This window comes from Oncorhynchus keta, chromosome 29 (genome assembly GCF_023373465.1).
Source record: "Oncorhynchus keta strain PuntledgeMale-10-30-2019 chromosome 29, Oket_V2, whole genome shotgun sequence".
Lineage (NCBI taxonomy): Eukaryota > Metazoa > Chordata > Actinopteri > Salmoniformes > Salmonidae > Oncorhynchus > Oncorhynchus keta.
In genome coordinates this window covers 11,678,102-11,702,331 of record NC_068449.1, presented here as the reverse complement: position 1 = coordinate 11,702,331, position 24,230 = coordinate 11,678,102, and the positions used below count along the sequence as shown (strand labels likewise).

The window sequence follows — 24,230 nt, the reverse complement described above, 5'->3', positions numbered from 1 at the left end:
TTTGCAAACTTTTTACCATGCCACGCCTTCACTGTAATAGTAGGCGGAGATTTGACAAGCCACTCAAATCGTCAGATGTTCTTAGCTAGTTTAACATGCCTGAAAAGTACAAGATGGTTGTGGTGTCAAAACAGTTAAACTGAACGTTGGAAAGTAAAAAAGGAAGCACGGGGTAACCCAGCTTGGGACGAGGGGACGCTGTATTGTTTATTACTCCTAAAAGGTAAGATTCGAAGTAACCTGGGTGTTTGTGATTAGCAAGCATGGTAGCTAGTTAGCCTCAGCAGGATATTAGAACCCCTTCTGTCTATGATATTAGCGATGCTGGCAGCACGAGGGCAGATTCTTTCCCCTCCAAAATAAGAGTCCCCTATAAAGACATACTATATGTATGTGTGTGTGTGTATGTATATATATATATATATATATATATATATATATATATTACACACACACACATATATTATATATATATATCACACACACACACACGTATGTATGTGTGTTATATATATATACACACACACACACAGTACCAGTCAAAAGTTTGGACACACCTACTCATTTCCGGGGTTTCCCTTTATTTTTACTGTTTTCTACATTGTAGAACAATCGTGAAGACATCAAAACTGAAATAATACATAGAATCATGTAGTAACATTTACATTTAAGTCATTTAGCAGACACTCTTATCCAGAGCGACTTACAAATTGGTGCATTCACCTTATGACATCCAGTAGAACAGTCACTTTACAATAGTGCATCTAAATCTTAAAGGGGGGTGAGAAGGATTACTTATCCTATCCTAGGTATTCCTTAAAGAGGTGGGGTTTCAGGTGTCTCCAGAAGGTGGTGATTGACTCCGCTGTCCTGGCGTCGTGAGGGAGTTTGTTCCACCATTGGGGGGCCAGAGCAGCGAACAGTTTTGACTGGGCTGAGCGGGAACTGTACTTCCTCAGTGGTAGGGAGGCGAGTAACCAAAAAAGTGTTGAACAAATCAAAAAATATTTTATATTTGAGAATCTGCAAATGGCCACCCTTTGCCTTGAGACAGCTTTGCACACTCTTGGCATTCTCTCAACCCGCTTCATGAGGAAGTCACCTGGAATGCATTTCAATTAACAGGTGTGCCATGTTCATTTGTGGAATTTATTTCCATCGTAATGCGTTTGAGCCAATCAGTTGTGTTGTGACAAGGTAGGGGGTATACAGAAGAAAGCCCTATTTGGTAAAAGACCAAGTCCATATTATGACAAGAACAGCTCAAATAAGCAAAGAGAAACAACAGTCCATCATTCCTTGAATTACATGAAGGTCAGTCAATATGGAACATTTCAAGAACTTTGAAAGTATCTTCAAGTGCAGTCTCAAACCATAAAGCTCTATGATGAAACTGTCTCATGAGGACCGCCACAGGAATGGAAGACCCAGCTGTACCTCTGCTGCGCAGGATGAGTTCATTAAAGTTACCAGCCTCAGAAATTGCAGCCCAAATAAATGCTTCACAGAATTCAAGGAACAGACACATCTCAATGTCAACTGTTCAGAGGAGACTGCGTGAATCAGGCCTTCGTGGTCAAATTGCTGCAAAGAAACCACTACTAAAGGACACCAATAATAAGAAGAAACTTGCTTGAACCAAGAAACATGAGCAATGTACATTTGACCAGTGGAAATGTGTCCTTTGGTCTGGAATCCAAATTTGAGATTTCTGGTTCAAACCGCCGTGTCTTTGTGAGACGCAGTGTGGGTGAACGGATGATCTCCGCATGTGTCGTTCCCACCGTGAAGCATGGAGGAGGAGGTGTGTGGGAGTGCTTTGCTGATGACACTGTCTGGGATTTATTTAGAATTCAAGGCACACTTAACCAGCATGGCTACCACAGCATTCTGCAGCGATACGCCATCCCATCCGTTTTGGGCTTAGTGGGACTGTCATTTGTTTTTTTCCACAGGACAATGACCCAACACCCCTACAGGCTGGGTAAGGGCTATTTTACCAAGAAGGAGAGTGATGGAGTGTTGCATCAGATGACCTGGCATCCACAATCTCCCGACCTCAACCAAATTGAGAGTGAAGGAAAAGCATCCAACAGGTGCTCAGCATATGTGGGAACTCCTTCAAGACTGCTGGAAAAGCATTCCAGGTGAAGCTGATTTGAGGAAATGACAACCCTGTGCAAAGCTGTACCAGTCAAAGTAGCCACCCTTTGCCTTGATAACACCCTTGAATGAGTAGGTGTGTTCAAAACATTGACTGGTACTGTGTATATATACAGACACAGGATTATGCTTATTCTGTCTGTGTGAAGCAGGATGTGAAGTCTGACACCACCTGATGCTGGGATGTCCCTCGTACAATTTAATTTGCTCTTCAGACTGTCCATCAACTCCATAAATGTCACAGCCACTGACAACACATACATGCCTTCGGAAAGTATTAAGACCCCTTGACCTTTTTCACATTTTGTGACTTTATAGCCTTATTCTAAAATGTATTATATGAAGAAAAAGAATCCTCAATAATCGACACACAATACCCCATAATGACAAAGTGAAAAGTTTTTTTTGTGTGTAGCAAATTTATTACAAATAATAAACAGAAATACCTTATTTACATCAGTGCCTCTGTTTGACATCATGGGAAAATCAAAATAAGTCAGCCAAGAACTCAAACAAACAAATTGTAGACCTCCACAAGTCTGGTTCATCCTTGGGAGCAATTTCCAAACGCCTGAAGGTACCACGTTCATTTGTACAAACAATAGTACGCAAGTATAAACACCATGGGACCACGTAGCCGTCATACCTCAGGAAGGAGACGTGTTCTGTCTCCTCGAGATGACTGGCATCATGAGGCAGGAAAATTATGTGGATATGTTGAAGCAACATCTCAAGTCATCAGTCAGGAAAATAAAAGCTTGGTCGCAAATGGGTCTTCCAAATGGACAATGACCCCAAGTATACTTCCAAAGTTGTGGCAAAATGGCTTAAGGACAACAAAGTCAAGGTATTGGAGTGGCCATCACAAAGCCTTGACCTCAATCCCATAGAAAATTTGTGGTCAGAACTGAAAAAGCGTGTGCGAGCAAGGAGGCCTACAAGCCTTACTCAGTTACCAGCTCTCAGTAGGAATGGGCCAAAATTCACCCAACTTATTGTGTGAAGCTTGTGGAAGGCTACCCAAAACATTTGACCCAAGTTAAACAATTTAAAGGCAATGCTACCAAATAATAATTTAGTATGTAAACTTCTGACCCACTGGGAATGTGATGAAAGAAATAAAAGCTGAAATAAATCATTCTCTCTACTATTATTCTGACATTTCACATTGTTAAAATAAAGTGGGGATCCTAACTGACCTAAGATGAGGAATTTTTACTATAATTTAATGTCAGGAATTGTGAAAAATGTAGTTTAAATGTATTTGGCTAAGGTGTATGTAAACTTCAGACATCAACTGTATCTTCTGCAGTCCTCATCCTCCACATACAACACCCATTCTGCCAGTCACATTCTGTTAAAGATGCCCAAAGCACACACATCCCTGGGTCGCTCCTCTTTTTACTTCGCTGCAGCTAGTGACTGGAACGAGCGGCAACAAACACTCAAACTGGACAGTTTTATCTCAATCTCTTAATTCAAAGAATCAGACATGGACACTCTTAATGACCGCTGTGGCTGCTTGCATGATGTATTGTTGTCTCTTCCTTCTGTCCTTGTGACATGTTTTGTGCTGCTACCATGTTGTGTTGCTACCATGCTGTGTTGTTGTCTTAGGTCTCTTTATGTTGTGTTGAGTTGTCTCTCTTGTTGTCGTAATGCGTGTTTTGTCCTATATTTATATTTAATTTATTTTGAATCCCGGCCCCGCAGGAGGCCTTTGGCCTTGGTAGACCGTCACGGTAAATAACTATTTGTTCTTAACTGACTTGCATCGTTAAGTCAATTTAAAAAACATTGTAATGCAGAAGGAGAGAGTGGTTTCATCGCTGTAGCACGTTTAGAGTTGGATTTATAGCCAGTAATCTAAAATAATTCAGACATATTTTCATGTTTTCTCATATTTGTATTGTGTTCTTGAGCTTGTGTCTTCAAAAGTGACAACTAAATACGCTAGACATGGTGGCACGTTTTTGTGTCTGATAATTATGTGAGAATTGTCGTTATGCACAAATATAGATATAATAACCATCAAACTACCAGTGACTTGTTTTGTGGTTCTCCCACTATGACTTGGGAAACCATCCAATTTGTTAGGCTACAGATGAAATAAATGATGATGAACTTCATAGGGTGGTGAAAGTGCAATTTTTGTGGGGGACAAAACCATCAGCACAGTTGAAAATGCGATGGAAACCCATTTTAAATAGTATATTTTATTGGTACATGGGAATTTTAACTGCAAAAGTTATTTTTCTGCACTACTTAGTCACGCACGGCTTTTTATCTGCAACAAGTCAATTTGATCGACACATCTCTGGTGGGAAAATGTGCATATTGTTTTGATGCAGATGTAAGAATATTTGCATGAAAATCTGTTGCCAATTGGGATGGAAACCGGGCTATGGTTTTAAAAAGGTTGTGGTAATATTTAATTAATTACAGAAATGTGTAGGCAGCATAATTGACCCTGTCCAGCAGCTCAAATGACCTTATACCCGTGTTAAATTGTGCCAAAACAAGCTATGTTTTCAAAACTTAAATGTTTACATTAATTCTAATTTATTTCCAGGGAAACATAACATCCTGAAATATATGTGGATATCTTCGTTAGAAAGAATGCTATATTTCCCTTGACTGAGTGATGCCGAATGTAAAAAATGGCTCAACTTAACCCACTCTCCCCTAACTATCCTGTAATGGCTAATGGAGCATTATATTAGCCTGTTACAATCTGTTAGCTAGGAGGTACTGTATATTGGCATATTAAAACAGCAATTCAGGGCTATACAGGGCTACCATTTTGGCCACATTTGCTCCTAAATATTCAACTCTGCTACCTGGAATTTTTATTTGGGTGCACCAGTGCCCCTAGGGGGAAAAAAACAGTATTGTGTAATTGCTGGCAATGCTTATCATTAATACCTCAAATATTTTTCATTGCTCCTAAATGTCTTTATGTGCTCCTACTAGAGGTCGACCGATTTATGATTTTTCAACACCGATACCGATTTATTGGAGGACCAAAAACAAGCCGATACCGATTAATCTGACAATATATATATTACAGAATGAACAATGAGCACTTTTTTATTTTGACTTAATATAATACATGAATGAAATCAATTTAGTTTCAAATAAATCATGAAACAATGCAAAAATTAAATAATGCAAAAACACAGTGTTGGAGAAGAAAGTAAAAGTGCAATATGTGCCATGTAAAAAAGCTAATGTTTAAGTTCCTTGCTCAGAACATGAGAACATATGAAAGCTGGTGGTTCCTTTTAACATGAGTCTTCAATATTCCCAGTTAAGAAGTTTTAGGTTGTAGTTATTATAGGACTATTTCTCTCTATACCATTTGTATTTCCTATACCTTTGACTATTGGATGTTCTTATAGGCACTATAGTATTGCCAGCCTAATCTCGGGAGTTGATAAATAGCGCTGTGCTTCAAGCATTGCGAAAAGCTGCTGGCAAACGGAGGAAAGTGCAGTTGGAATGAATGCTTACGAGCCTGCAGCTGCCTACCACCGCTCAGTCAGACTGCTCTATCAAATATCAAATCATAGACTTAAATATAATATAATAAACACACAGAAATATGATGAGCCTTAGGTCGTTAATATGGTCAAATGGTCATATCATTTCGAAAACAAAACGTTTACTCTTTCATTGAAATACGGAACCGTTAGAATGGGCGGCAACCCTAAGTCTAAATATTGCTGTTACATTGCACAACCTTCAATGTTATGTCATAATTATGTAAAGTTCTGGAAAATGAATTACGGTCTTTGTCAGGAAGAATGGTCTTCACACAGTTCGCAACGAGCCAGGCGACCCAAACTGCTGCATATACCCTGACTCTGCTTACATTGAACGCAAGAGAAGTAACACAATTTCAGGCACCGCATTGATTATATGCAACGCAGGACAAGCTAATAAAACTAGTAATATCAACAACCATGTGTTTGTTAACTAGTGATTATGTTAAGATTTATTGCTTTTTATGAGATCCGTTTAATGCTAGCTAGCAGCTTACCATGGCTCCTTGTTGCACTCGCGTAACAGGTGGTCAGCCTGCCACGCAGTCTCCTCGTGGATTGCAATATAATCGGCCATAATCGGCATCCAAAAATTAAGATTACCGATTGTTATAACTTGAAATCAGCCCTAATTTAAAAAAAATAAAAAAAATTAACCTTTATTTTACTAGGCAAGTCAGTTAAGAACAAATTCTTATTTACAATGACGGCCTAGTGCCTGTTCAGGGGCAGAACGACAGATTTGTACCTTGTCAGCTCGGGGGTTTGAACTTGCAACCTTCCAGTTACTAGCCCAACGCTCTAACCACTAGGCTACCCTGCCGCCCCAGGCAGTCAGTCGACCTCTAGCTCCTACATTTTTCAGCTTACTTCAGCTTACAGTGTACTCCTTGAAAAACATTTCAGTGTAGAGCCCTGCCATTATATAGTCTACTATGATTTTTTTACACCCCTTTTTCTCCCCAATTTCGTGATATCCAATTGTTAGTAATTACTATCTTGTCTCATCGCTACAACTCCCGTACGGGCTTGGGAGAGACAAAGGTCGAAAGCCATGCGTCCTCAAAAACACATCCCAACCAAGCCGCACTGCTTCTTAACACAGCGCGCATCCAACCCGGAAGCCAGCCACACCAATGTGTCGGAGGAAACACTGTGCACCTGGCAACCTTGGTTAGCGTGCACTGCGCCCGGCCCGCCACAGGAGTCGCTGGTGCGCGAAGAGACAAGGATATCCCTACCGGCCAAACGTTCCCTAACCCGGACGACGCTAGGCCAATTGTGTGTCACCCCACGGACACCCGGTCGCGGCCGGCTGCGACAGAGCCTGGGCTCGAACCCAGAGTCTCTGGTGACACAGCTAGCGCTGTGATGCTACTATGATTCTTAATTTATATGTTACGCCTTGACCCAATAAAGAAATATTTCTCTGTACATAGGCTGTATTCAGGCTATATTTCTCTGTACATAGGCTGTATTCAGGCTATATTTCTCTGTACATAGGCTGTATTCAGGCTATATTTCTCTGTACATAGGCTGTATTCAGGCTATATTTCTCTGTACATAGGCTGTATTCAGGCTATATTTCTCTGTACATAGGCTGTATTCAGGCTATATTTCTCTGTACATAGGCTGTATTCAGGCTATATTTCTCTGTACATAGGCTGTATTCAGGCTATATTTCTCTGTACATAGGCTGTATTCAGGCTATTTTTCTCTTACATAGGCTGTATTCAGGCTATTTTCTCTGTACATAGGCTGTATTCAGGCTATTTTCTCTGTACATAGGCTGTATTCAGGCTATTTTTCTCTGTACATAGGCTGTATTCAGGCTATATTTCTCTGTACATAGGCTGTATTCAGGCTATATTTCTCTGTACATAGGCTGTATTCAGGCTATATTTCTCTGTACATAGGCTGTATTCAGGCTATATTTCTCTGTACATAGGCTGTATTCAGGCTATATTTCTCTGTACATAGGCTGTATTCAGGTACATTTTATTCTAAGCTGTTTGACCCTTGTCCCTCTGCTGTTCCAAAAATAAGACCTTGTTGTGAGCAACACATTCCATGGAAACGTATCCTCAGCAGTTTCACCTCCACAGACAGGCTATAACGAGCTTACTGGTTACATTTAGAGGTCTTGGAACTTAATCTCTCCCGCCAGCAGTGCACACATAGCAGAGGTATGAGGTTGATGTCGGGAGATAGTCTTAAGGATTTTGGCAATGAGACCCTTTATCTACTACCCCAGTGTCAGATGAACTTGTGGATACCATTTCTAGGTCTATGTGTGCAGTTTGATGGAAATTGCTAGTAGAGAATAGAGGTCAACCGATTAATCGGAATGGCCGATTTATTAGGGAAGATTTCAAGTTTTCATAACAATTGGAAATCGGTATTTTTGGGTGCCGATTTTGACGATAAAAAAATAAAAAATAATTATATATATATATATCTATATATAATTATTTAATTAATACCTTTATTTAACTTTATTTATTTATTTAACGGTGGATTAACTGCCTTGTTCAGGGGAAGAACGACAGATTTTCACTTTGTCAGCTCGGGGGATTCAATCTTGCAACCCTACAGTTAACTAGTCCAACGCTCTAACCACCTGCCTCTCATTGCACTCCACGAGGAGCCTGCCTGTCACGTGAATGCAGTAGAAGCCAAGGTAACATCAATGCGAGATGTGGCAAGAAGTTTTGCTGTGTCTGTCAGCGTAGTGTCCAGAGCATGGAGGCGCTACCAGGAGACAGGCCAGTACATCAGGAGACGTGGAGGAGGCTGTAGGAGGGCAACAACCCAGCAGCAGGACAGCCCTCCATGTGCTCGCCAGCGGTAGCCTGACTGCCATTAGGTACCGAGATGAGATCCTCAGATCCCTTGTGAGACCATATGCTGGTGTGGTTGGCCCTGGGTTCCTCCTAATGCAAGACAATGCTAGACCTCATGTGGTTGGAGTGTGTCAGCAGTTCCTGCAAGAGGAAGGCATTGATGCTATGGACTGGCCCGCCCGTTCCCCAGACCTGAATCCAATTGAGCACATCTGGGACATCATGTCTCGCTCCATCCACCAACGCCACGTTGCACCACAGACTGTCCAGGAGTTGGCGGATGCTTTAGTACAGGTCTGGGAGGAGATCCCTCAGGAGACCATCCGCCACCTCATCAGGAGCATGCCCAGGTGTTGTAGGGAGGTCATACAGGCACGTGGAGGCCACACGCACTACTGAGCCTAATTTTGACATGTTTTATGGACATTCCATCAAAGTTGGATCAGCCTGTAGTGTGGTTTTCCACTTTAATTTTGAGTGTGACTCCAAATCCAGACCTCGGGTTGATAAATTTGATTTCCATTTTTGTGTGATTTTGTTGTCAGCACATTCAACTATGTAAAGAAAAAAGTATTTAATAAGAATATTTCATTCATTCAGATCTAGGATGTGTTATTTTAGTGTTCCATTTATTTTTTTGAGCAATGTATATTTATTTCAATTGACTGATTTCCTTATATGAAAACTAACTCAGTAAAATCTTTGAAATTGTTGCATGTTGCATTTATATTTTTGTTTAGTATACTTAAAACCTCCTTCATACTGGACACAGAGACATAAAAATGGTATCCACAAGTTTGTCTGACTCTGGGAAAGTACTGTCGATAACGGGCCTCATTTCCAAAATCCAAAAGTATCCCTTTAACCTTGTCCTTCTTGTGGCATTTGGACCTGGACCTACAGGACCAGTCAAAAGTTTAGACACACCTTCTCATTCCAGGGCTTTTCTTTTGACTATTTTCTACATTGTAGAATTAAAGTGAAAACATCAAATCAAATATATTTTTAACACTTTTTTGCTTACTTTTTTTGTTGTAAATGTGCATGAGAAAGTAATATTTATTGATCAATTAGTATTTGATCGTTGCATCATTGAAATCACTTTTTTTAAGCTGACAAAAGATGCATTCAGTGACAATTAATGCTCATTATATTTTCTCGTTGATTCCTACGTTAATTTGTTTATTTCTTTTACATGAATGCATAGCCTAAACAGTTAAATATACCTACATTCACATCTAAAGCCTGTACCCATACAACTCTATTGTTGCAACAGTAGGGCATGTCACCTATGGTAATAGGGGCGTGTGTCTATTGTGTTGGAGAGGGGTTGGGGCGTTGCTCTGCCTGCTCATCAATTATTCATGACAGTCAGAGACAGGGAGGGATGTGGAGCCTAGGCAACGCTTGTTGATACTCAGTCAGTTTGGCTGAGGGACAGTAATTGATGAACTACCATTGCCATTCAGTGCAGTCAAACTGACATTTTACATAAAGGTAAGTCACTTAGTTCTTTGTTAAATTACTTTGCTCATTGCTATGTTTGAGGCCTGTGTACTACTAAGACTATTTAGTATACTTGTCTTAGGCTACCTCCTGGCATTTCTTTGTTGGTCTTTTGTTGGCTTCTGTTTTGCAATGGTAGTGGATGAGGTGAAGTGGTGAGCCTCCTCACTCAATACTCCGTGCAGAGAATCCTTGAGGTTCATTGATTGTTGCCTGGTGTCACTATGTCTAGTCTTTGGCGCTGCCTATAGCAGCTGTGCTGCCTCTGAGGCACATGAGGGTGTGTCAGCTCAGCAGGTTCCTGTTGCCTCAACAACTGAACTGTAAACAAAGGCTCTACTCAGTTGTGTGTGACAGAATGATCTGATCGGAGAGAAAATGTATTATAGACCTTTTTTTAATTTTTTAACAAAGCCTGTTAACCTAGCCATACTTTCTTTAGAGTTATGTATGGGCAGATAATTGAGGTTGAATAGAGACGTGTTGACTGATTCAATTTCTTCATCTGCTCTTTCGTGGCAGACCAACTTAGCCAGTCACTGGTTCTCAAAACATGCTTATTTTTTTACAATCGTATTACAACCAGTATTTACATTTTTGTAGTCTTAAATGAATATGTTTTTGTTTAGGCATAGATTGTCAGGCTGCATTGCCAAATGAAGACCTTTTTGTCTCTTTTTTTTTGTCTTGTGTTGAAATTCATAATTTTGCTTAAAATTATGCTAATTTGGGAATTTATTTAATTGAGCATACACTCTTAGAAAAAAAGGTTCCAAGAGGGCTGTGCCCATAGGATAACCCTTTTTGGTTCTAGGTATAACTCTTTTGAGTTCCATGTAAAGCCCTCTGGAAAGAATTCTACATGGAACCCAAAAGGGTTCTACCTAGAAACAAAAAGGGTTCTTCAAAGGGTTCTCCTATGGGGACAGCCAAATAATTATTTTAGGTTCTACATAGCACCTTCTTTTCTAAGAGTGTACCGCATAGTTCTGCAAGTCTTGGCAACACTCAGTCTCCACTTAGCCAAGCCAATCCTTAAAAGTTTTCCCTATCTCATTTGTTGGAGTATTATTTCAAGTCAATCATGCTATGTAGTCTAAGGCCTAATGACCGCCTACCGTCCCATTGCCTCGGACTTGAGCATTAGACCATAAGAATTGCTGAAAGTGAAAGGAAATTGGAATGTTAGGCCTAGACCCTGCCCTTGTGTAATAGACCAGTACATATAGGTTAGGAATGGATCGAAAAGTAGGCCTACAATTCAAAGTTAAGCACGGACAGCACATTTTGACATAACCTAGCCTAAGCAGCAGACATTGGAACACTGTATAGGCTAGTAGGTCCATGACTGCCAATTAAGTAGCAAGCTAATCTTTCTTTTAACAGGCTTTAGGCCTATTCTTTGCCTTCAGCAATGAAGCTCATCTCAGTATTGTATTGGGCTGTATTAATTGCTGCCCAGTCTCATGTCTTCCATGGTCTGCTGTCATAATGAGCTGCTGCCCAGTCTCATGTCTTCCATGGTCTGCTGTCATAATGAGCTGCTGCCCAGTCTCATGTCCTCTATAGCCTGCTGTCATAATGAGCTGCTGCCCAGTCTCATGTCCTCTATAGCCTGCTGTCATAATGAGCTGCTGCCCAGTCTCATGTCCTCTATAGCCTGTCATAATGAGCTGCTGTCATGTCCTCTATATGAGCTGCTGCCCAGTCTCATGTCCTCTATAGCCTGCTGTCATAATGAGCTGCTGCCCAGTCTCATGTCCTCTATAGCCTGCTGTCATAATGAGCTGCTGCCCAGTCTCATGTCCTCTATAGCCTGCTGTCATAATGAGCTGCTGCCCAGTCTCATGTCCTCTATAGCCTGCTGTCATAATGAGCTGCTGCCCAGTCTCATGTCCTCCATAGCCTGCTGTCATAATGAGCTGCTGCCCAGTCTCATGTCCTCTATAGCCTGCTGTCATAATGAGCTGCTGCCCAGTCTCATGTCCTCTATAGCCTGCTGTCATAATGAGCTGCTGCCCAGTCTCATGTCCTCTATAGCCTGCTGTCATAATGAGCTGCTGCCCAGTCTCATGTCCTCTATAGCCTGCTGTCATAATGAGCTGCTGCCCAGTCTCATGTCCTCTATAGCCTGCTGTCATAATGAGCTGCTGCCCAGCTCTCATGTCCTCTATAGCCTGCTGTCATAATGAGCTGCTGCCCAGTCTCATGTCCTCTATAGCCTGCTGTCATAATGAGCTGCTGCCCAGTCTCATGTCCTCCATAGCCTGCTGTCATAATGAGTTGCTGCCCAGTCTCATGTCCTCTATAGCCTGCTGTCATAATGAGCTGCTGCCCAGTCTCATGTCCTCTATAGCCTGCTGTCATAATGAGCTGCTGCCCAGTCTCATGTCCTCTATAGCCTGCTGTCATAATGAGCTGCTGCCCAGTCTCATGTCCTCCATAGCCTGCTGTCATAATGAGCTGCTGCCCAGTCTCATGTCCTCCATAGCCTGCTGTCATAATGAGTTGCTGCCCAGTCTCATGTCCTCTATAGCCTGCTGTCATAATGAGCTGCTGCCCAGTCTCATGTCCTCCATGGCCTGCTGTCATAATGAGCTGCTGCCCAGTCTCATGTCCTCTATAGCCTGCTGTCATAATGAGCTGCTGCCCAGTCTCATGTCCTCTATAGCCTGCTGTCATAATGAGCTGCTGCCCAGTCTCATGTCCTCTATAGCCTGCTGTCATAATGAGCTGCTGCCCAGTCTCATGTCCTCTATAGCCTGCTGTCATAATGAGTTGCTGCCCAGTCTCATGTCTTCCATAGCCTGCTGTTATAATGAGCTGCTGCCCAGTCTCATGTCTTCCATGGTCTGCTGTCATAATGAGCTGCTGCCCAGTCTCATGTCTTCCATGGTCTGCTGTCATAATGAGCTGCTGCCCAGTCTCATGTCCTCTATAGCCTGCTGTCATAATGAGCTGCTGCCCAGTCTCATGTCCTCTATAGCCTGCTGTCATAATGAGCTGCTGCCCAGTCTCATGTCCTCTATAGCCTGCTGTCATAATGAGCTGCTGCCCAGTCTCATGTCCTCCATAGCCTGCTGTCATAATGAGCTGCTGCCCAGTCTCATGTCCTCTATAGCCTGCTGTCATAATGAGCTGCTGCCCAGTCTCATGTCCTCTATAGCCTGCTGTCATAATGAGCTGCTGCCCAGTCTCATGTCTTCCATAGCCTGCTGTCATAATGAGCTGCTGCCCAGTCTCATGTCCTCCATAGCCTGCTGTCATAATGAGTTGCTGCCCAGTCTCATGTCCTCTATAGCCTGCTGTCATAATGAGCTGCTGCCCAGTCTCATGTCCTCTATAGCCTGCTGTCATAATGAGCTGCTGCCCAGTCTCATGTCCTCTATAGCCTGCTGTCATAATGAGCTGCTGCCCAGTCTCATGTCCTCTATAGCCTGCTGTCATAATGAGCTGCTGCCCAGTCTCATGTCCTCTATAGCCTGCTGTCATAATGAGCTGCTGCCCAGTCTCATGTCCTCTATAGCCTGCTGTCATAATGAGCTGCTGTCTCATGCTGTCATAATGAGCCCAGTCTCATGTCCTCTATAGCCTGCTGTCATAATGAGCTGCTGCCCAGTCTCATGTCCTCTATAGCCTGCTGTCATAATGAGCTGCTGCCCAGTCTCATGTCTTCCATAGCCTGCTGTCATAATGAGCTGCTGCCCAGTCTCATGTCCTCTATAGCCTGCTGTCATAATGAGCTGCTGCCCAGTCTCATGTCCTCTATAGCCTGCTGTCATAATGAGCTGCTGCCCAGTCTCATGTCCTCCATAGCCTGCTGTCATAATGAGTTGCTACCCAGTCTCATGTCCTCTATAGCCTGCTGTCATAATGAGCTGCTGCCCAGTCTCATGTCCTCCATGGCCTGCTGTCATAATGAGCTGCTGCCCAGTCTCATGTCCTCTATAGCCTGCTGTCATAATGAGCTGCTGCCCAGTCTCATGTCCTCTATAGCCTGCTGTCATAATGAGCTGCTGCCCAGTCTCATGTCCTCTATAGCCTGCTGTCATAATGAGCTGCTGCCCAGTCTCATGTCCTCTATAGCCTGCTGTCATAATGAGTTGCTGCCCAGTCTCATGTCTTCTATAGCCTGCTGTTATAATGAGCTGCTGCCCAGTCTCATGTCTTCCATGGTCTGCTGTCATAATGAGCTGCTGCCCAGTCTCATGTCTTCCATGGTCTGCTGTCATAATGAGCTGCTGCCCAGTCTCATGTCCTCTATAGCCTGCTGTCATAATGAGCTGCTGCCCAGTCTCATGTCCTCTATAGCCTGCTGTCATAATGAGCTGCTGCCCAGTCTCATGTCCTCTATAGCCTGCTGTCATAATGAGCTGCTGCCCAGTCTCATGTCCTCCATAGCCTGCTGTCATAATGAGCTGCTGCCCAGTCTCATGTCCTCAATAGCCTGCTGTCATAATGAGCTGCTGCCCAGTCTCATGTCCTCTATAGCCTGCTGTCATAATGAGCTGCTGCCCAGTCTCATGTCTTCCATAGCCTGCTGTCATAATGAGCTGCTGCCCAGTCTCATGTCCTCTATAGCCTGCTGTCATAATGAGTTGCTGCCCAGTCTCTTGTCCTCTATAGCCTGCTGTCATAATGAGCTGCTGCCCAGTCTCATGTCCTCTATAGCCTGCTGTCATAATGAGCTGCTGCCCAGTCTCATGTCTTCCATAGCCTGCTGTCATAATGAGCTGCTGCCCAGTCTCATGTCCTCCATAGCCTGCTGTCATAATGAGTTGCTGCCCAGTCTCATGTCCTCTATAGCCTGCTGTCATAATGAGCTGCTGCCCAGTCTCATGTCCTCTATAGCCTGCTGTCATAATGAGCTGCTGCCCAGTCTCATGTCCTCTATAGCCTGCTGTCATAATGAGCTGCTGCCCAGTCTCATGTCCTCTATAGCCTGCTGTCATAATGAGCTGCTGCCCAGTCTCATGTCCTCCATAGCCTGCTGTCATATTGAGTTGCTGCCCAGTCTCATGTCCTCTATAGCCTGCTGTCATAATGAGCTGCTGCCCAGTCTCATGTCCTCCATGGCCTGCTGTCATAATGAGCTGCTGCCCAGTCTCATGTCCTCTATAGCCTGCTGTCATAATGAGCTGCTGCCCAGTCTCATGTCCTCTATAGCCTGCTGTCATAATGAGCTGCTGCCCAGTCTCATGTCCTCTATAGCCTGCTGTCATAATGAGCTGCTGCCCAGTCTCATGTCCTCTATAGCCTGCTGTCATAATGAGTTGCTGCCCAGTCTCATGTCTTCCATAGCCTGCTGTTATAATGAGCTGCTGCCCAGTCTCATGTCTTCCATGGTCTGCTGTCATAATGAGCTGCTGCCCAGTCTCATGTCTTCCATGGTCTGCTGTCATAATGAGCTGCTGCCCAGTCTCATGTCCTCTATAGCCTGCTGTCATAATGAGCTGCTGCCCAGTCTCATGTCCTCTATAGCCTGCTGTCATAATGAGCTGCTGCCCAGTCTCATGTCCTCTATAGCCTGCTGTCATAATGAGCTGCTGCCCAGTCTCATGTCCTCCATAGCCTGCTGTCATAATGAGCTGCTGCCCAGTCTCATGTCCTCAATAGCCTGCTGTCATAATGAGCTGCTGCCCAGTCTCATGTCCTCTATAGCCTGCTGTCATAATGAGCTGCTGCCCAGTCTCATGTCTTCCATAGCCTGCTGTCATAATGAGCTGCTGCCCAGTCTCATGTCCTCCATAGCCTGCTGTCATAATGAGTTGCTGCCCAGTCTCATGTCCTCTATAGCCTGCTGTCATAATGAGCTGCTGCCCAGTCTCATGTCCTCTATAGCCTGCTGTCATAATGAGCTGCTGCCCAGTCTCATGTCCTCTATAGCCTGCTGTCATAATGAGCTGCTGCCCAGTCTCATGTCCTCTATAGCCTGCTGTCATAATGAGCTGCTGCCCAGTCTCATGTCCTCTATAGCCTGCTGTCATAATGAGCTGCTGCCCAGTCTCATGTCTTCCATAGCCTGCTGTCATAATGAGCTGCTGCCCAGTCTCATGTCCTCTATAGCCTGCTGTCATAATGAGCTGCTGCCCAGTCTCATGTCCTCTATAGCCTGCTGTCATAATGAGCTGCTGCCCAGTCTCATGTCCTCCATAGCCTGCTGTCATAATGAGTTGCTACCCAGTCTCATGTCCTCTATAGCCTGCTGTCATAATGAGCTGCTGCCCAGTCTCATGTCCTCCATGGCCTGCTGTCATAATGAGCTGCTGCCCAGTCTCATGTCCTCTATAGCCTGCTGTCATAATGAGCTGCTGCCCAGTCTCATGTCCTCTATAGCCTGCTGTCATAATGAGCTGCTGCCCAGTCTCATGTCCTCTATAGCCTGCTGTCATAATGAGCTGCTGCCCAGTCTCATGTCCTCTATAGCCTGCTGTCATAATGAGTTGCTGCCCAGTCTCATGTCTTCCATAGCCTGCTGTTATAATGAGCTGCTGCCCAGTCTCATGTCTTCCATGGTCTGCTGTCATAATGAGCTGCTGCCCAGTCTCATGTCTTCCATGGTCTGCTGTCATAATGAGCTGCTGCCCAGTCTCATGTCCTCTATAGCCTGCTGTCATAATGAGCTGCTGCCCAGTCTCATGTCCTCTATAGCCTGCTGTCATAATGATTTGCTGCCCAGTCTCATGTCCTCTATAGCCTGCTGTCATAATGAGCTGCTGCCCAGTCTCATGTCCTCCATAGCCTGCTGTCATAATGAGCTGCTGCCCAGTCTCATGTCCTCTATAGCCTGCTGTCATAATGAGCTGCTGCCCAGTCTCATGTCCTCCATAGCCTGCTGTCATAATGAGCTGCTGCCCAGTCTCATGTCCTCTATAGCCTGCTGTCATAATGAGCTGCTGCCCAGTCTCATGTCCTCTATAGCCTGCTGTCATAATGAGCTGCTGCCCAGTCTCATGTCCTCTATAGCCTGCTGTCATAATGAGCTGCTGCCCAGTCTCATGTCCTCTATAGCCTGCTGTCATAATGAGCTGCTGCCCAGTCTCATGTCCTCTATAGCCTGCTGTCATAATGAGCTGCTGCCCAGTCTCATGTCTTCCATAGCCTGCTGTCATAATGAGCTGCTGCCCAGTCTCATGTCCTCCATAGCCTGCTGTCATAATGAGTTGCTGCCCAGTCTCATGTCCTCTATAGCCTGCTGTCATAATGAGCTGCTGCCCAGTCTCATGTCCTCTATAGCCTGCTGTCATAATGAGCTGCTGCCCAGTCTCATGTCCTCTATAGCCTGCTGTCATAATGAGCTGCTGCCCAGTCTCATGTCCTCTATAGCCTGCTGTCATAATGAGCTGCTGCCCAGTCTCATGTCCTCCATAGCCTGCTGTCATATTGAGTTGCTGCCCAGTCTCATGTCCTCTATAGCCTGCTGTCATAATGAGCTGCTGCCCAGTCTCATGTCCTCCATGGCCTGCTGTCATAATGAGCTGCTGCCCAGTCTCATGTCCTCTATAGCCTGCTGTTATAATGAGCTGCTGCCCAGTCTCATGTCCTCTATGGTCTGCTGTCATAATGAGCTGCTGCCCAGTCTCATGTCCTCTATAGCCTGCTGTCATAATGAGCTGCTGCCCAGTCTCATGTCCTCTATAGCCTGCTGTCATAATGAGTTGCTGCCCAGTCTCATGTCTTCCATAGCCTGCTGTTATAATGAGCTGCTGCCCAGTCTCATGTCTTCCATGGTCTGCTGTCATAATGAGCTGCTGCCCAGTCTCATGTCCTCTATAGCCTGCTGTCATAATGAGCTGCTGCCCAGTCTCATGTCCTCTATAGCCTGCTGTCATAATGAGTTGCTGCCCAGTCTCATGTCCTCTATAGCCTGCTGTCATAATGAGCTGCTGCCCAGTCTCATGTCCTCCATAGCCTGCTGTCATAATGAGCTGCTGCCCAGTCTCATGTCCTCAATAGCCTGCTGTCATAATGAGCTGCTGCCCAGTCTCATGTCCTCTATAGCCTGCTGTCATAATGAGCTGCTGCCCAGTCTCATGTCTTCCATAGCCTGCTGTCATAATGAGCTGCTGCCCAGTCTCATGTCCTCCATAGCCTGCTGTCATAATGAGTTGCTGCCCAGTCTCATGTCCTCTATAGCCTGCTGTCATAATGAGCTGCTGCCCAGTCTCATGTCCTCTGCTAGCCTGCTGTCATAATGAGCTGCTGCCCAGTCTCATGTCCTCTATAGCCTGCTGTCATAATGAGCTGCTGCCCAGTCTCATGTCCTCTATAGCCTGCTGTCATAATGAGCTGCTGCCCAGTCTCATGTCCTCTATAGCCTGCTGTCATAATGAGCTGCTGCCCAGTCTCATGTCCTCTATAGCCTGCTGTCATAATGAGCTGCTGCCCAGTCTCATGTCCTCTATAGCCTGCTGTCATAATGAGCTGCTGCCCAGTCTCATGTCCTCTATAGCCTGCTGTCATAATGAGCTGCTGCCCAGTCTCATGTCCTCTATAGCCTGCTGTCATAATGAGCTGCTGCCCAGTCTCATGTCTTCCATAGCCTGCTGTCATAATGAGCTGCTGCCCAGTCTCATGTCCTCTATAGCCTGCTGTCATAATGAGCTGCTGCCCAGTCTCATGTCCTCTATAGCCTGCTGTCATAATGAGCTGCTGCCCAGTCTCATGTCCTCCATAGCCTGCTGTCATAATGAGCTGCTGCCCAGTCTCATGTCCTCTATAGCCTGCTGTCATAATGAGCTGCTGCCCAGTCTCATGTCCTCCATGGCCTGCTGTCATAATGAGCTGCTGCCCAGTCTCATGTCCTCTATAGCCTGCTGTCATAATGAGCTGCTGCCCAGTCTCATGTCCTCTATAGCCTGCTGTCATAATGAGCTGCTGCCCAGTCTCATGTCCTCTATAGCCTGCTGTCATAATGAGCTGCTGCCCAGTCTCATGTCCTCCATAGCCTGCTGTCATAATGAGTTGCTGCCCAGTCTCATGTCTTCCATAGCCTGCTGTTATAATGAGCTGCTGCCCAGTCTCATGTCTTCCATGGTCTGCTGTCATAATGAGCTGCTGCCCAGTCTCATGTCTTCCATGGTCTGCTGTCATAATGAGCTGCTGCCCAGTCTCATGTCCTCTATAGCCTGCTGTCATAATGAGCTGCTGCCCAGTCTCATGTCCTCTATAGCCTGCTGTCATAATGATTTGCTGCCCAGTCTCATGTCCTCTATAGCCTGCTGTCATAATGAGCTGCTGCCCAGTCTCATGTCCTCCATAGCCTGCTGTCATAATGAGCTGCTGCCCAGTCTCATGTCCTCTATAGCCTGCTGTCATAATGAGCTGCTGCCCAGTCTCATGTCCTCCATAGCCTGCTGTCATAATGAGCTGCTGCCCAGTCTCATGTCCTCTATAGCCTGCTGTCATAATGAGCTGCTGCCCAGTCTCATGTCCTCTATAGCCTGCTGTCATAATGAGCTGCTGCCCAGTCTCATGTCCTCTATAGCCTGCTGTCATAATGAGCTGCTGCCCAGTCTCATGTCCTCTATAGCCTGCTGTCATAATGAGCTGCTGCCCAGTCTCATGTCCTCTATAGCCTGCTGTCATAATGAGCTGCTGCCCAGTCTCATGTCCTCTATAGCCTGCTGTCATAATGAGCTGCTGCCCAGTCTCATGTCCTCTATAGCCTGCTGTCATAATGAGCTGCTGCCCAGTCTCATGTCCTCTATAGCCTGCTGTCATAATGAGCTGCTGCCCAGTCTCATGTCCTCTATAGCCTGCTGTCATAATGAGCTGCTGCCCAGTCTCATGTCCTCTATAGCCTGCTGTCATAATGAGCTGCTGCCCAGTCTCATGTCCTCCATAGCCTGCTGTCATAATGAGCTGCTGCCCAGTCTCATGTCCTCTATAGCCTGCTGTCATAATGAGCTGCTGCCCAGTCTCATGTCCTCTATAGCCTGCTGTCATAATGAGCTGCTGCCCAGTCTCATGTCCTCTATAGCCTGCTGTCATAATGAGCTGCTGCCCAGTCTCATGTCCTCTATAGCCTGCTGTCATAATGAGCTGCTGCCCAGTCTCATGTCCTCTATAGCCTGCTGTCATAATGAGCTGCTGCCCAGTCTCATGTCCTCTATAGCCTGCTGTCATAATGAGCTGCTGCCCAGTCTCATGTCCTCTATAGCCTGCTGTCATAATGAGCTGCTGCCCAGTCTCATGTCTGCTGTCATAATGAGCTGCTGCCCTGTCTCATGTCCTCTAATGAGCTGCTGCCCAGTCTCATGTCCTCTATAGCCTGCTGTCATAATGAGCTGCTGCCCAGTCTCATGTCCTCTATAGCCTGCTGTCATAATGAGCTGCTGCCCAGTCTCATGTCCTCTATAGCCTGCTGTCATAATGAGCTGCTGCCCAGTCTCATGTCCTCTATAGCCTGCTGTCATAATGAGCTGCTGCCCAGTCTCATGTCCTCTATAGCCTGCTGTCATAATGAGCTGCTGCCCAGTCTCATGTCCTCTATAGCCTGCTGTCATAATGAGCTGCTGCCCAGTCTCATGTCCTCTATAGCCTGCAGTCATAATGAGCTGCTGCCCAGTCTCATGTCCTCTATAGCCTGCTGTCATAATGAGCTGCTGCCCAGTCTCATGTCCTCTATAGCCTGCTGTCATAATGAGCTGCTGCCCAGTCTCATGTCCTCTATAGCCTGCTGTCATAATGAGCTGCTGCCCAGTCTCATGTCCTCTATAGCCTGCTGTCATAATGAGCTGCTGCCCAGTCTCATGTCCTCTATAGCCTGCTGTCATAATGAGCTGCTGCCCAGTCTCATGTCCTCTATAGCCTGCTGTCATAATGAGCTGCTGCCCAGTCTCATGTCCTCTATAGCCTGCTGTCATAATGAGCTGCTGCCCAGTCTCATGTCCTCTATAGCCTGCTGTCATAATGAGCTGCTGCCCAGTCTCATGTCCTCTATAGCCTGCTGTCATAATGAGCTGCTGCCCAGTCTCATGTCCTCTATAGCCTGCTGTCATAATGAGCTGCTGCCCAGTCTCATGTCCTCTATAGCCTGCTGTCATAATGAGCTGCTGCCCAGTCTCATGTCCTCTATAGCCTGCTGTCATAATGAGCTGCTGCCCAGTCTCATGTCCTCTATAGCCTGCTGTCATAATGAGCTGCTGCCCAGTCTCATGTCCTCTATAGCCTGCTGTCATAATGAGCTGCTGCCCAGTCTCATGTCCTCTATAGCCTGCTGTCATAATGAGCTGCTGCCCAGTCTCATGTCCTCTATAGCCTGCTGTCATAATGAGCTGCTGCCCAGTCTCATGTCCTCTATAGCCTGCTGTCATAATGAGCTGCTGCCCAGTCTCATGTCCTCTATAGCCTGCTGTCATAATGAGCTGCTGCCCAGTCTCATGTCCTCTATAGCCTGCTGTCATAATGAGCTGCTGCCCAGTCTCATGTCCTCTATAGCCTGCTGTCATAATGAGCTGCTGCCCAGTCTCATGTCCTCTATAGCCTGCTGTCATAATGAGCTGCTGCCCCCAGTCTCATGTCCTCCATAGCCTGCTGTCATAATGAGCTGCTGCCCAGTCTCATGTCCTCTATAGCCTGCTGTCATAATGAGCTGCTGCCCAGTCTCATGTCCTCTATAGCCTGCTGTCATAATGAGCTGCTGCCCAGTCTCATGTCCTCTATAGCCTGCTGTCATAATGAGCTGCTGCCCAGTCTCATGTCCTCTATAGCCTGCTGTCATAATGAGCTGCTGCCCAGTCTCATGTCCTCTATAGCCTGCTGTCATAATGAGCTGCTGCCCAGTCTCATGTCCTCTATAGCCTGCTGTCATAATGAGCTGCTGCCCAGTCTCATGTCCTCTATAGCCTGCTGTCATAATGAGCTGCTGCCCAGTCTCATGTCCTCTATAGCCTGCTGTCATAATGAGCTGCTGCCCAGTCTCATGTCCTCTATAGCCTGCTGTCATAATGAGCTGCTGCCCAGTCTCATGTCCTCTATAGCCTGCTGTCATAATGAGCTGCTGCCCAGTCTCATGTCCTCTATAGCCTGCTGTCATAATGAGCTGCTGCCCAGTCTCATGAGTCTGCTGCTGCCCAGTCTCATGTCCTCTATAGCCTGCTGTCATAATGAGCTGCTGCCCAGTCTCATGTCCTCTATAGCCTGCTGTCATAATGAGCTGCTGCCCAGTCTCATGTCCTCTATAGCCTGCTGTCATAATGAGCTGCTGCCCAGTCTCATGTCCTCTATAGCCTGCTGTCATAATGAGCTGCTGCCCAGTCTCATGTCTTCCATAGTCTGCTGTCATAATGAGCTGCTGCCCAGTCTCATGTCCTCTATAGCCTGCTGTCATAATGAGCTGCTGCCCAGTCTCATGTCCTCTATAGCCTGCTGTCATAATGAGCTGCTGCCCAGTCTCATGTCCTCTATAGCCTGCTGTCATAATGAGCTGCTGCCCAGTCTCATGTCCTCTATAGCCTGCTGTCATAATGAGCTGCTGCCCAGTCTCATCTCATGTCCTGCCCAGTCTCATAGCCTGCTGTCATAATGAGCTGCTGCCCAGTCTCATGTCCTCTATAGCCTGCTGTCATAATGAGCTGCTGCCCAGTCTCATGTCCTCTATAGCCTGCTGTCATAATGAGCTGCTGCCCAGTCTCATGTCCTCTATAGCCTGCTGTCATAATGAGCTGCTGCCCAGTCTCATGTCCTCTATAGCCTGCTGTCATAATGAGCTGCTGCCCAGTCTCATGTCCTCTATAGCCTGCTGTCATAATGAGCTGCTGCCCAGTCTCATGTCCTCTATAGCCTGCTGTCATAATGAGCTGCTGCCCAGTCTCATGTCCTCTATAGCCTGCTGTCATAATGAGCTGCTGCCCAGTCTCATGTCCTCTATAGCCTGCTGTCATAATGAGCTGCTGCCCAGTCTCATGTCCTCTATAGCCTGCTGTCATAATGAGCTGCTGCCCAGTCTCATGTCCTCTATAGCCTGCTGTCATAATGAGCTGCTGCCCAGTCTCATGTCCTCTATAGCCTGCTGTCATAATGAGCTGCTGCCCAGTCTCATGTCCTCTATAGCCTGCTGTCATAATGAGCTGCTGCCCAGTCTCATGTCCTCCATAGCCTGCTGTCATAATGAGCTGCTGCCCAGTCTCAAGTCTGCTGTCATAATGAGCTGCTGCCCAGTCTCATGTCCTCTATAGCCTGCTGTCATAATGAGCTGCTGCCCAGTCTCATGTCCTCTATAGCCTGCTGTCATAATGAGCTGCTGCCCAGTCTCATGTCCTCAGCCTGCTGTGTGAGCTGCTGCCCAGTCTCATGTCCTCTAGCCTGCTGTCATAATGAGCTGCTGCCCAGTCTCATGTCCTCTATAGCCTGCTGTCATAATGAGCTGCTGCCCAGTCTCATGTCCTCCATAGCCTGCTGTCATAATGAGCTGCTGCCCAGTCTCATGTCCTCTATAGCCTGCTGTCATAATGAGCTGCTGCCCAGTCTCATGTCCTCTATAGCCTGCTGTCATAATGAGCTGCTGCCCAGTCTCATGTCCTCTATAGCCTGCTGTCATAATGAGCTGCTGCCCAGTCTCATGTCCTCTATAGCCTGCTGTCATAATGAGCTGCTGCCCAGTCTCATGTCCTCCATAGCCTGCTGTCATAATGAGCTGCTGCCCAGTCTCATGTCCTCTATAGCCTGCTGTCATAATGAGCTGCTGCCCAGTCTCATGTCCTCTATAGCCTGCTGTCATAATGAGCTGCTGCCCAGTCTCATGTCCTCTATAGCCTGCTGTCATAATGAGCTGCTGCCCAGTCTCATGTCCTCTATAGCCTGCTGTCATAATGAGCTGCTGCCCAGTCTCATGTCCTCTATAGCCTGCTGTCATAATGAGCTGCTGCCCAGTCTCATGTCCTCTATAGCCTGCTGTCATAATGAGCTGCTGCCCAGTCTCATGTCCTCTATAGCCTGCTGTCATAATGAGCTGCTGCCCAGTCTCATGTCTTCCATAGCCTGCTGTCATAATGAGCTGCTGCCCAGTCTCATGTCCTCCATAGCCTGCTGTCATAATGAGCTGCTGCCCAGTCTCATGTCCTCTATAGCCTGCTGTCATAATGAGCTGCTGCCCAGTCTCATGTCCTCTATAGCCTGCTGTCATAATGAGCTGCTGCCCAGTCTCATGTCCTCTATAGCCTGCTGTCAT

General features: G+C 46.1%; 1 protein-coding gene across 6 annotated transcripts in view; it reads left to right on the top strand.

Moving 5' to 3' along the window:
* The first annotated feature begins 38 nt into the window (after window positions 1–38).
* LOC118362308 (kinase D-interacting substrate of 220 kDa B-like) overlaps window positions 39–24,230 on the top strand; it is a 126,360-nt gene continuing 102,168 nt past the window's right edge. For 4 of the 6 annotated variants that reach the window (XM_052485897.1, XM_052485896.1, XM_052485899.1 and 1 more), the window contains exon 1: window positions 39–223. The gene's annotated coding sequence lies outside the window, so the exon portion shown is untranslated. Of the gene's footprint in view, window positions 224–9,921; window positions 10,049–24,230 lie in introns of those variants that run through there. The other 2 variants (XM_052485898.1, XM_052485895.1) reach the window with 2 other exon arrangements.